At 45.4% G+C, this 12630-nt stretch overlaps 1 pseudogene; it reads left to right on the top strand.

Annotated features, from left to right (window-relative positions):
* The first annotated feature begins 9159 nt into the window (after nt 1-9159).
* On the top strand, nt 9160-12317 carry LOC126941706 (C-terminal-binding protein 2-like; annotated as a pseudogene).
* Nucleotides 12318-12630: the final 313 nt, after the last annotated feature.

The raw sequence follows: 12630 nt of genomic DNA, 5'->3' as shown, positions 1-12630 counted from the left end.
AAAGCCTCAGATGGGCATGTGCATAACTCCCTAAACATGTTGCATGTGCCTAATTCCAAAGGGTAAGGAAAGCACTGTGCATTTGGCGAGCCCACCCTAAAGGAAGAATCATGGGAAAGAGGTGAGTCTATAAAGTCCTAGGATCAAGGTTAAAGTCTTTTTTTTTTTTGAGATGAAGTCTTGCTCTGTTGCCCAGGCTGGAGTGCAGTGGCGTGATCTCGGCTCACTGCAACCTCCACCTCCCAGGTTCAAGGGATTGTCCTGCCTCAGCCTCCTGAGTAGCTGGGATTACAGGTGCATGCCACCGCATCCAGCTAATTTTTGTATTTTTAGTAGAGACGGGGTTTCACCTTATTGGCCAGGATGGTCTCGATCTCCTGACCTCATGATCCACCCTCCTTCGCCTCCCAAAGTGCTGGGATTACAGGTGTGAGCCACTGCACCCAGCCAAAGACTCCTTTTTTGGGGGGAGGGGGGAGGGGTCTTTTCTCTCTTGGACCTTCAGGCATATGTTTGGCTCTCTTCCAAGTGAATTTTCCTTTCTTTACTGTTCTAAAGCCTTTTAAAATAAACTTCCACTCGTGCTCTGAAACTTGCCTCAGTCTCTTTCTGCTTCCCCTCAGTTGAATTCTTTCTTCTGAGAAGTCACGGGCTGAAGTTGCTGTGGACTCCTATGAATATGCCACTGGTAATGGGGTAATTCAGATATCTGTCACCACTAACTTTATCACAACTTATTCAGACCTTTGACAACATGCTTTGACTTTCTGCTTTGTCCTGTGCTTTCTGTAAGAAAAAAAAAATCACTTTAGGGACCAATATTTATCACATAAGATTCATTCTCATACAAAGTTATTCTCTTTTGCTTTTAACTTGCCTTACCAAAAATGTATCTTCATATTAATAACTTTCTTCACATCTCTCTGTCCTATTGGTTCTTTTCCTTTTTTTTTTTTTGAGACGGAGTCTCACTCTGTCTGCCAGGCTGGAGTGCAGTGGCACCATCTTGGCTCACTTCAACCTTCTCCTCCCAGGTTCAAGCAATTCTCTTGAACCTCAGCCTCCCGAGTAGCTGGGACTACAGGTGCCCACCACCACACCCAGCTAATTTTTGTATTTTTAGTAGAGACAGGGGTTTCACCGTGTTAGCAAGGCTGGTCTTGAACTCCTGACCTCGTGATCCACCCGCCTCCCAAAGTGCTGGGATTACAAGCGTGAGCCACCAAACCTGGTCTATTTAGAGTTTTTATAAAATTTAAAATGCCAAAACCAAACATTTATGTTCAGCAATTTGTATTTCGGTACCAACCAAGACATTTAGTGTCTATTAATTAAGTAACATAATGGTAAGATGTCAAATTACATGAAAAGTCTTTTTATGTCTACCCCATTTACATTTACCTAATTGATTTTTTTTTTTTTTTTTTTTTTTTTTTTTTTTTTTTTTTTTTACGACAGAGTCTCACTCTGTCACCCAGGCTGGAGTGCAGTGGCACGATCTCGGCTCACTGCAAGCTCCGCCTCCTGGGTTCACACCATTCTCCTGCCTCAGCCTCCCAAGTAGCTGGGACTACAGGTGCCCACCACCACCATCACCATGTTAGCCAGGATGGTCTCGATCTGACCTCATGATCCGCCCACCTCAGCCTCCCAAAGTGCTGGGATTATAGGCGTGAGCCACCATGCCTGGCCCTAATTGATTTATTTTTAACAATTATACTGAAATTCTGAAAACTGAGCTATTAGACAAAGTCACTATTTGAAGTTATTCATGTATCTGATGTGTGATCAATATCGACAATATATAGAAAATTCCTAATACTCAACAAGAAAGCAAACAACAAGACCAAAAGGGTAAATGAATTAAATAGCCATTTATCCAAATAAGTTTTTTGTTTGTTTGTTTGTTTGTTTGTTTTTTGAAACAGAGTCTGGCTCTGTCACCCAGGCTAGAGTGCAGTGGCACAATCTTGGCTCACTGCAACCTCTGCTTCCAGGGTTCAAGCAACTCTCTGACTCAGCCTCCTGAGTAACTGGGATTACAGGTGCATACCACCATGCACGGCTAATTTTTATGTTTTTAGTAGAGATGAGGATTTGCCATGTTGGTCAGGCTGGTCTCGAACTCCTGACCTCAGGTGATCCACCTGCCTCAGCCTCCCAAAATGTTGGAATTACAGGCATGAGCCACTGCAACCGGCCCAAGATTTTTTCATGCGCCAGTGCTTACTGGCTTCATGCTTACTGGCGCATGAAAAAATCTCAACATCATTAGGAATATGCAAATCAAAACTAAAATGAGATTACCAACTCACCCATTAGGATGGCTATTAAACAAAATACAGAAAATAACAAGTGTTTAAGGATAAAAAGAAATAGGAACCTGGCCTGGTGCGGTGGCTCACACCTGTAATCCTAGCACTTTGGAAGTCCAAGACAAGCAGATTGCCTGAGCTCAGGAGTTCGAGACCTGCCTGGGCAACATGGTGAAATCCTGTCTCTACTAAAATACAAGAAAATTAGCCACTGCACTCCAGCCTGGGCAACAGAGCAAGACTCTGTCTCCAAAAAAAAAAAAAGAAATGGGAACTCTTATGCCTTATTGATGAGGGTGTAAAGTGGTACAGCCACTGTGGAAAAAATTAGAGTAGTTCCTCAAAAAAATTAAATATATAGCACTTTGGGAGGCTGAGGCAAGGGGATCTCTTGAGCACAGGAGTTTGAGACCAGTCTGGGCAACCTCTACAAAAAATATAAAAATTAGCTGGCTGTGGTGGCATGCACCTGTACTTTATGCCCCTAAGTTGAAATTTTTTTTTTTATTTTTTTGAGATGGAGTTTTGCTCTTGTTGCCGAGGCTAGAGTGCAGTGGCATGATTCTCCTGCCTTAGCCTCCCGAGTAGCTGGGATTACAGGCATATACCACCACGCTTGGCTAATTTTGTATTTTTAGTAGAGATAGCACTTCTCCATGTTGGTCAGGCTGGTCTTGAGCTCCTGACCTCCCGACCTTAGGTGATCCACCCGCCTCGGCCTCCCAAAGTGCTGGGATTACAGGCATGAGCCACCACGCCCAGCCAGACATTTTGAGTCTTGCTCTGTCGCCTAGGCTGGAGTGCAGTGGTGAGATACCAGCTCACTGCAACCTCCGCCTCCCGGGTTCAAGTGATTCTCCTGCCTCAGCCTCCTAAGTAGCTGGGATTACAGGCACCTGCCACCACACCCAGCTAATTTTTGCATTTTTGGTAGAGACGTGTTTCACCATGTTGGCCAGGCTGGTCTTGAACTCCTGATCTCACGTGATCCACCCGCCTCAGTCTCCCAAAGTGCTGGGATTACAGGCATGAGCCACCGCTCCCTGAAGTCTTGATAATGTCATGATAATGTTAGCAGTGGCACAGATCCAAGTTATCCCAAGTTACCAGCAGCGTATTCATATCAGTCCACAGCAACTTCAGCCCTTGCCTCAGAAGTCTGCTCAGGAGGCCGAGGTGGGAGGATTGCTTGAACCCTAGAGGTCAAGGCTGCAGTGAGCTGTGGTCTCACCACTGCACTCCTGCCTGGGCAACAGAGAGAGACCCTGTCTCCAAAAAAAAGAGAAAAACATTAAACCTACAACTACCATCTGATTCAACAATTCCATTTCTGAGTATATACTTAAAAGAATTGAAAGAAGGGACTCAAACACTCATGTTTATAGCAGCGTTATTCATAATACCAAAAACATGGAGGCAACCCCAGTGTCTACAGATAGATGAATGGGTAAGCAAAATGTGGTATATACATACAGTGGAATATTATTAGGCCTTAAAAATGAAGGACATTCTGCAACAGGCTACAATGTGGATGAACTTTGAGCACATAATGCTAAGTGATATATTCCAGTCACAAAAAGATAAATACTAAATGATTCCACTTCTACAAGGTACTTAAAGTAGTCAAACTCATAAAGACAGTAGAATTACAGTTTTTAGCAGAAAAGAAGAATGGGGAGTTAATTGTTTAATGGGTATAGATTTTCATTATGACAGGATGAAAAGAATTATAAAGACGTGGTGGTGACAGTTGCACAACATTATGAATGTATTTAATACCACTGAACAGTACACCTTAAAATGTCTAAGATGAGGGCCAGGCGCAGTGGCTCACGCCTGTATTCCCAGCACTATTCCCAGCACTTTGGGAGGCTGAGGTGGGCTAATCACAAGGTCAAGGGTGCGAGACCAGCCTGGCTAACATAGTGAAATGCCGTCTCTACTAAAAGTACAAAAAAAAAAAAAAAAAAAATAGCCGGTTGTGGTGGTGGGCGCCTGTAATACCAGCTACTTGGGAGGCTGAGGCAGAAAAATCGCTTGAACCCAGGAGTCGGAGGTTGCAATGAGCCAAAATCATGCCACTGCACTCCAGCCTGGGTGACAATGTGAGACTCGTCTCAAAAAATTTTGAAAAAAATGCTGGGCGCAGTGGCTCACGCCTGTAATCCCAGCACTTTGGGAGGCCAAGACGGGTGGATCACAAGGTCAGGAGATGGAGACCATCCTGGCCAACATGGTGAAACCCCATCTCTACTAAAAATACAAAAAATTAGCCAGGTGTGGTGGCGGGCACCTGTAGTCTCAGCTACTCGGGAGGCTGAGGCAGGAGAATGGCTTGAACCCAGGAGGCGAAGCTTGTAGTGAGCTGAGATTGTGCCATTGCACTCCAGCCTGAGCGACACAGTGAGACTCCATCTCAAAAAAAAAAAAAGGTCTAAGACGGCAAATTTATTTTATGTGTCTTTTGCCACAGAAGGGGTTTCCCAGAACACTCCTCCAGTTGCTGCTTGACAGGCTTCTAACCAGCCTACATCTAACAGGATATAGACCCTTGGGAGTCTAAATGGAAGTTTGGCACTTTCCAAGTCTCCCCCGGCTCACTCCATGTCTACAGATTCTTTCTTAAAAAAAAAAAAAAAAAAAAAAAAAAAAAAAAAACTATTTCCACACATAGAGTGCCCCAGTTTTCACAGCTCCCAACTAAGAGACTCCATCCTAAACCATCTAAAATTGGGAACTGAAAGGACTTGGCATTCACTAGTCTCTCTAGAACACAGAACGAACAGGTGGGTTGTTTGTTTGTTTTTTGGTGTTTTTTTTTTGTTTGTTTTTGTTTTTGTTTTTGAGATGGAGTTTCGCTCTTGTTGCCCAGGCTGGAGAGCAACGATGCGATCTGGGCTCGCCGTAATCTCTGCCTCCCGAGTTCAAGCAATTCTCCTGTCTCAGGCTCCTGAGTAGCTGGGATTACAGGCATGTGCCACCACAGCCAGCTAATTTTGTATTTTTAGTAGCGACAAGGTTTCTCCATGTTGGTCAGGCTGGTCTCAAACTCCCAACCTCAGGTGATCTGCCCGCCCCAGCCTCCCAAAGTGCTGGGATTACAGATGTGAGCCACCGCCACTGGCCAAGAGGTGGTTTTAAACTGATACACGAACCCTGCCATTGTTTACATATCAGGACCAGTGCAGCGAATGGTCTAAAGTGCACACCTCTCAGTTTCTCTCTGGAAGTGTCTGTCTGCACACTTTTTCAGCTGTGGTTTGAGAATCTATCCTGCACCTGGAAACTAATGGGGTAGAAAAGCAATAGACCTATGGGAGCCTGAACAGGAGCTTAGGCATTTCCTGTGCTTTTCCCCCTCAGTTTGCTTGAGCAATAAAGCCAGGTATGTAGATGCTCCCTGAAGGAGCATTGAGTGCCATAACTTCTACAGCTCCCTCCCAAGGTGTTGCCTCTATAACCACCTAGCTCTGTAAGTTGATTGAGCTCAGCATTTCTGAGCCTCCCTAGACCACAGAAAACAAAGATGTGGACATTCAATGACGCCACGTCCAGCAGAGGATCAGAGGATGCAATTTGAAGGAGAGTGCAGGCATTTGCTACAGATACACTCCCTGACTTAATGCAGGGAGACCTGGAGATAAACTCCTCTCAGCTTCACCCTGAGGACAAAATGAAGTGGAAGACAAATCTAACGCCCCAATCTTTCCAGCTACATTTAGAAGGACTGGCTTCTATCTTACCTGACTCAGAGGACTGCCAGGTCTTGGCACATCCTAATCTCCTAGGGGTCACTAAAAACAGAGACTGCAGTTTGGACAAACACAAAAATGTGAGAGGCACCTTACATATATTGATTAGGCTCTTCTATGTAAGGCCAGTGTGAAAAACTGAGTGAGACTGTTTTCTTATTAATACACAGAAACCAACACAGAGATACAAGGAAAATGAAGAAACAGGGAAATATGTTCCAAATAATAGAACAAAATTAATTTCCAGAAACCAACCCTACTGAAATGGAGATAATGCGATTTACCCAACAGGCAATTCAAAAGAATCATCACAAAGATGCTCACCAAGGTGAGGAAAGCAATGCATGAACAACCTTGAGAATTTCAATAAGCAGAAAGTATAAAAAAGTACCAAACAGAAATCTTAGGGATGGCCAGGTAGGGAGGCTCATGCCTGTAATCCCAGCACTTTGGGAAGCCCAAGCAGGTGGATCACCTGAGGTAAGGAGTTTGAGACCAGCCTGGCCAACATGGTGAAACCCCATCTCTACTAAAAATACAAAAAATTAGCTGGGCATGGTGACTTGCACCTGTAATCCCAGTTACTTGGGAAGCTGAGCAGAATTGCTTGAACCCGGAGGCAGAGGTTGCACTGAGCCAAGATCATGCCATTGCACTCCAGCCTAGGTGACAGAGCAAGACTCTGAGAAAGAAAGAAGGAAAGAAAGAAAGAAAGAAAGAAAGAAAGAAAGAAAGAAAGAAAGAAAGAGAGAGAGAGAGAGAGAGAGAGAGAGAGAGAGAGAAGAAAGAAAGAAAGAAAGAAAGAAAGAAAGAAAGAAAGAAAGAAAGAAAGAAAGAAAGAAAGAAAGAAAGAAAGAAAGAAAGAAAAGCAGGAAGGAAGGAAGGAAGGGGAAGAAAGGAAGGAAAGAAAAGGGGAAGGGAAGGGGGGAGGAAGGAAAGAAAGAAAAAAGAAAGACAGACAGAAAGAAAGAAAGAAAAAGAAAGAGGGAAGGGAAGGGAAGGGGGTAGGAAGGAAAGAAAGAAAAAAGAAAAGAAAGAAAAAGAAAGAAAGAAAGAAAGAAAGAAAGAAAGAAAGAAAGAAAGAAAGAAAGAAAGAAAGAAAGAAAGAAAGAAAGAAAGAAAAGAAAGAAAGAAAGAAAGAAAGAAAGAAAAGAAAGAAAGAAAGAAAGATTAGGGCTGAAGAGTACAGTAACTGAACTGAAAAATGCAATAAACGGGTTCAGTATCGGACTAGATCAAACAGAAGCAAGGATCAACAAACTCAGAAACAGGTAATTGGAAATCATCCAATCTGAGGAGCAAAATAACATAAAATAGTGAAGACAGCATAAGGGACTTTTGGAACACCATCAAGATTGCCAAAGGGTCAGAAGGATAAAAGAGAAGGAGACAGAGAGCTTATATAAAGAAATAATGGGCCGGGCGCGGTGGCTCACGCCTGTAATCCCAGCACTTTGGGAGGCCGAGGCGGGCGGATCACAAGGTCAGGAGATCGAGACCACGGTGAAACCCCGTCTCTACTAAAAATACAAAAAATTAGCCGGGCGCGGTTGTGGGCGCCTGTAGTCCCAGCTACTCGGGAGGCTGAGGCAGGAGAATGGCGTGAACCCGGGAGGCGGGGCTTGCAGTGAGCCGAGATCGCGCCACTGCACTCCAGCCTGGGCGACAGAGAGAGACTCCGTCTCAAAAAAAAAAAAAAAAAAAAAAAAAAAAAAAAATAATGGCAGAAAACTTCCCAAGCCTGGGAAAGGAAATAGAAATCCAGATCGAAGAAGCCAAAAGGACACCAAATAGGAGAAATCAAAAGAAACCCACACAGAGTTGCATTATAATCAAATTTTCAAAAGTTAAACACAAAGAAAGAATCTTTAAAGGAGCAAGGAAAAAGTGACTTCTTATGTTCACTTATGTACAAGGTCACCTTAATAAGATCATCAGTGGATTTTTCCACAGAAATCTTGCAGGCCAGAAGGGAGTGGGATGATACATTGTTAGAAAACAACTGCCATGTGAGAATACTATACTCAGATAACCTGTATTTCATAAATGAAGGAGAAATTAAGACTTTCTCAGACAAACAAAAGTTGAAGGTGTTTAACACTCCTATATCTGCACTACAAGAAATGCTAAAGAGAATTCTTCAAGCTGAAGGAAAAGGTCATTTATTAGTAACATGAAAACATATGAAAGTATATAAAACTGGCCAGGCAAGCTGGCTCACACCTGTAATCCCAGCACTTTGGAAGGCCAAGGCAGCCAGACCACTTGAGGTCAGAAGTCCAAGACCAGCCTGGCCAACATGGTGAAACCCTGTCTCTACTAAAAATGCAAAAATTAGCTAGGCATGGTGGCACACGCCTGTAATCCAGCTACTCGGGAAGCTGAGGCAGGAGGTTCGTTTGAACCCGCAAGGCGAGGTTGCAGTGAGCAAAGATCGCACCACCGCATTCCAGCCTGGGTGACAGAATGAGATTCCATCTTAAAAAACAAAAAAACGAAAATGAACTTACAGACAAAAAATAAGTATATTGTCAAATTCACAACGCTCTAATACTGTAATGGTGAGGTGTAAATCAATTCTCTCTCTAGTTTGAAGATTAAAAGACAAAACTGGAGGCCAGGTGCGGTGGCTCACGCCTATAATCCCAGCACTTTGGGAGGCCCAGGCAGGCGGATCACGAGGTCAGGAGTTCAAGACCAGCCTGGCCAGCATGATGAAACCCCATCTCTACTAAAACTACAAAAAATAAGCTGGGCATGATGGCACGTACCTGTAGTCCCAGCTACTTGGGAGGCTGAGGCAGAATTGCTTGAACCTGGAAGGTGGAGGTTGCAGTGAGCTGAGATTGCGCCATTGCACTCCAGCCTGGGCAATAGAGCGAGACTCCGACTAAAAAAAAAAAAGACAAAACACCCATAATTTGTTAATTGACACAAGTTACATGTAAACTGTGACATCAAACATAAAACTTCTCTTCGTCCAAGATGGCAGATTACAGCATGCCTCAGCCACTTGGGAATAGCATGGTAGTGCATAAAGATAAACTCTGCGCACTTTATTTCAAGAAGAAAAATGGAAATCCACTGGAATCATGAACGATAACCCAGAACCTGGGGAAGGGAGTGGGAGCAATCAGCCCCTGCGGCAGTGGCCAGCTGATAAAAGTGAGTGAAACCCAAGCACGTGAAAGAGAGAGAGAGCCTCCCTCTGTGACTCACCTTTCCACTGGGAATCAAAGCAACCCAGTTTAAGGGAGAGCACTTTGTGTCTCTCAAGGCTTGAAGTTAACTTGAGGAGAGGTTTGGAGATGCTAGAAGAAAAGACACTTGGAAAAGCTGATTCAATTACTCCACAATGTACCCGTGTCATTGTATACACATCGCGATGAATACAATGTACACATTAAATTGTACCCCATAAATACATGCAATTATTACTTCTTAATTAAAAATAAAATGAAAATATAAAAAATATATAGTAGCTCCTGGAAATGTAATATAAGGAATAATAAATAATAAATGTTTGGGGCCAGGCACGGTGGCTCACGCCTGTAATCCCAGCACTTTGGGAGGCTGAGGCGGGCAGATCACCAGGTCAGGAGTTCGAGACAAGCGTGACCAACATGGTGCAACCCGTCTATAATAAAAATACAAAAATTAACCAGGCATGGTGGTGGGTGCCTGTAATCCTAGTTACTCAGGAGGCTAAGGCAGGAGAATTGCTTGAACCCAGGAGGCAGAGGTTGCAGTGAGCCAAGATCGCACCATTGCATTCCAGCCTGGGCAACAGGGCGAGAGTCCGTCTCAAAAAAAAAAAAAATTAGCTGGGCGCAGTGGCTCATGCCTGTAATCCCAGCAATATAGGCGGCCAAGGCAGTCAGATTACAAGGTCAGGAGTTTGAGACCAGCCTGGCCAATACGGTGAAACCCCATCTCTACTAAAAGTACAAAAATTAGCTGGGCATGGTGGCAGGCACCTGAAGTCCCAGCTACTCTGGAGGCTGAGGCAGGAGAATCACTTGAACCTGGAAGGTGGAGGTTGCAGTAAGCCGAGGTCGTGCCAGTGCACTCCAGCCTGGCGACAGAGCGAGACTCTGTCTCAAAAAAGAAAAAAAAGGAAAAGAAAAAAAAAGAAAAAATAAATTAAAAAAATAAGGCTGGGCGCGGTGGCTCATGCCTGTAATCCCAGCACTTTGGGAGGCTGAGGCGGGCGGATCACGAAGTCAGGAGATCGAGACCTTCCTGGCTAACACGGTGAAACCCCGTCTCTACTAAAAATACAAAAAAATTAGCCAGGCGTGGTGGTGGGCGCCTGTAGTCCCAGCTACTCGGGAGGCTGAGGCAGGACAATCCCTTGAACCCAGGAGGTGGAGATTGCAGTGAGCCGAGATCGTGCCACTGTACTCCAACAGCCTGATGACCAAAAAAAAAAAAACGATGGACAGCGCATCCTGTGAACTACAGAGTTTGTGGACAGATATATTTTGGGTTCATAGTGGTGTCATGCACGCACACTTCTGTGAGTTTCTGTAAGTTTTTAGAGGACTGCTTTGCCTTTTGTTTTGTTGTTGTTGTTTTGGTTTGTTTTTTGGAGACAGTCTGACTCTGTTGCTCAGGCTGGAGTGCAGTGATGTGATCTCAGCTCACTGAAACCTCCACCTCTTGGGTTCAAGCTATTCTCCTGCCTCAGCCTCCCGAGTAGCTGGGATTACAGGAGTGCGCCACCACACCCAGCTAATATTTATATTTTTAGTAAAGATGGTGTTTCCCCATGTTGGCCAGGCTGGTCTCAAACTCCTGACTTCAAGGGATCCTCCCACCTCGACCTTCCAAGTGCACGAGCCACTTGGATTACAGGCACGAGCCACCATGCCAGGCCTGCCTTGACTTTTGATCTGAGAGTTGCAAACTTCTATAAAGATGCCCTTGTGGATAAACACAAAATCACAAGACAGCGATTGGACAGAATTTGTGAAGGTCTTCACCTCCAGATCACAAACGGCCCCCTGCACCCCCTCCCGCTGCTGGCACTGCTGGATGGCTGTGACCGCACCATGGAGATGCCCATCCTGAAGGATCTGGCCCACCGCAGCCTTCTGTGATGCACAGTCCACACAGGGGATCCACGAGAAGGTTCTAAACAAAACCGTAGGCGCCATGATGTACCACCGTCACCCTCACCAGGGAGGACCTGGAGAAGTTCAAGGTCCTGAGAGTGATCGTGTGGATAGGCAAGTGGCTACATCAAGGCTACCAGCAAGCTCCAGATCACTATGTGCAACACCCCTCTGCAGCCGTGGAAGAAGCAGCCGACTCCACTGTCTGCCACATCCTCAATCTGTGCCGGAGGAACACGTGGCTGTACCAGGCACTGTGGGAAGGCACACAGGTTCAGAGCCTGGAGCAGATCCTCGAGATGGCCTCGGGAGTGGCCCACATTCATGGGGAGGCGCTAGGCCTCATGGGCTTCGGTCACACAGGGCAGGCGGTTGTAGTTCGAGCCAAGGCCTTTGGATTCAGCGTCATATTTTATGACCCCTACTTGTAGGACGGGATAGAGCAGTCCCAGGGCGTGCAGAGGGGATGCCGATACACCCTGCAGGATTTGCTGTATCAGAGTGACTGCGTCTCCTTGCACTGCAATCTCAGTGAACATAACCACCACCTCGTCATTGACTTGACTATAAAGCAGATGAGGCAGGGAGCATTCCTTGTGAACACAGCCCGTGGTGGCCTGGTGGACGAGAAAGCCTTACCACAGGCCCTCAAGGAGGACAGGATACGAGGGGCAGCCCTCTACTTGCACAAATCGGAGCCCGTTAGCTTTGCTCAGGCTCCTTTGAAAGATGCGCCAAATATCATCTGCACTCCGCACACTGCCTGGGACAGCAAGCAGGCGTCGCTGGAGATGAAGGAGGCAGCTGCCACTGAGATTCGCTGAGCCATCACAGTTCGCATCCTAGAAAGCTTAAGAAACTGTGTGAACAAGGAATTATTTGTCACATCAGCACCTTGGTCAGCAACAGACCAGCAAGCAATTCATCCCGAGCTCAACCGTGCAACATACAGGTATCTGCCAGGCATCATGGGCGTGGCTCCAGTAGGACTTCCTGCAGCCATGGAAGGAATCATCCCTGGAGGCGTCCCAATGACTTACAACCTCCTGAGAGTGGCACATCCTTCCCAAGCTCCCTCTCCCAACCAGCCCACAAAACATGGGGACAACTGAGAGCACCCTAATGAGCAATAGCAAAGAATGCCCAAAGGTAATCATTCTGACACACTTGGGACCATGAGCCAGTGAAAAATAGATTAACTAAGAAAAAAATATTACAGTCTTTTTAACTGATTCTGGACAGAGGCATCACTGATGTCACAGTGCTAAAACTACAAGAGCTAGACAACTGAAGATGTCGTCTGCTTATGGAAGCGCTGAAAGACTAGGATGTGACTTACTAACAACCAACTTCCGTTATTGTGTGTTAAGTTTTTCATCTGTGCATCAAATCACAAATAATAGAGCTTTTTTCTTTATTGGTCCCTTGGGCACAGCAGGTCCCAAA

The sequence above is a fragment of the Macaca thibetana genome, chromosome 19, assembly GCF_024542745.1.
Source record: "Macaca thibetana thibetana isolate TM-01 chromosome 19, ASM2454274v1, whole genome shotgun sequence".
Classification (NCBI taxonomy): Eukaryota; Metazoa; Chordata; class Mammalia; order Primates; family Cercopithecidae; genus Macaca; species Macaca thibetana.
The sequence above is the reverse complement of the archived record's forward strand: the minus strand, read 5'-3'. Positions and strand labels throughout refer to the sequence as shown.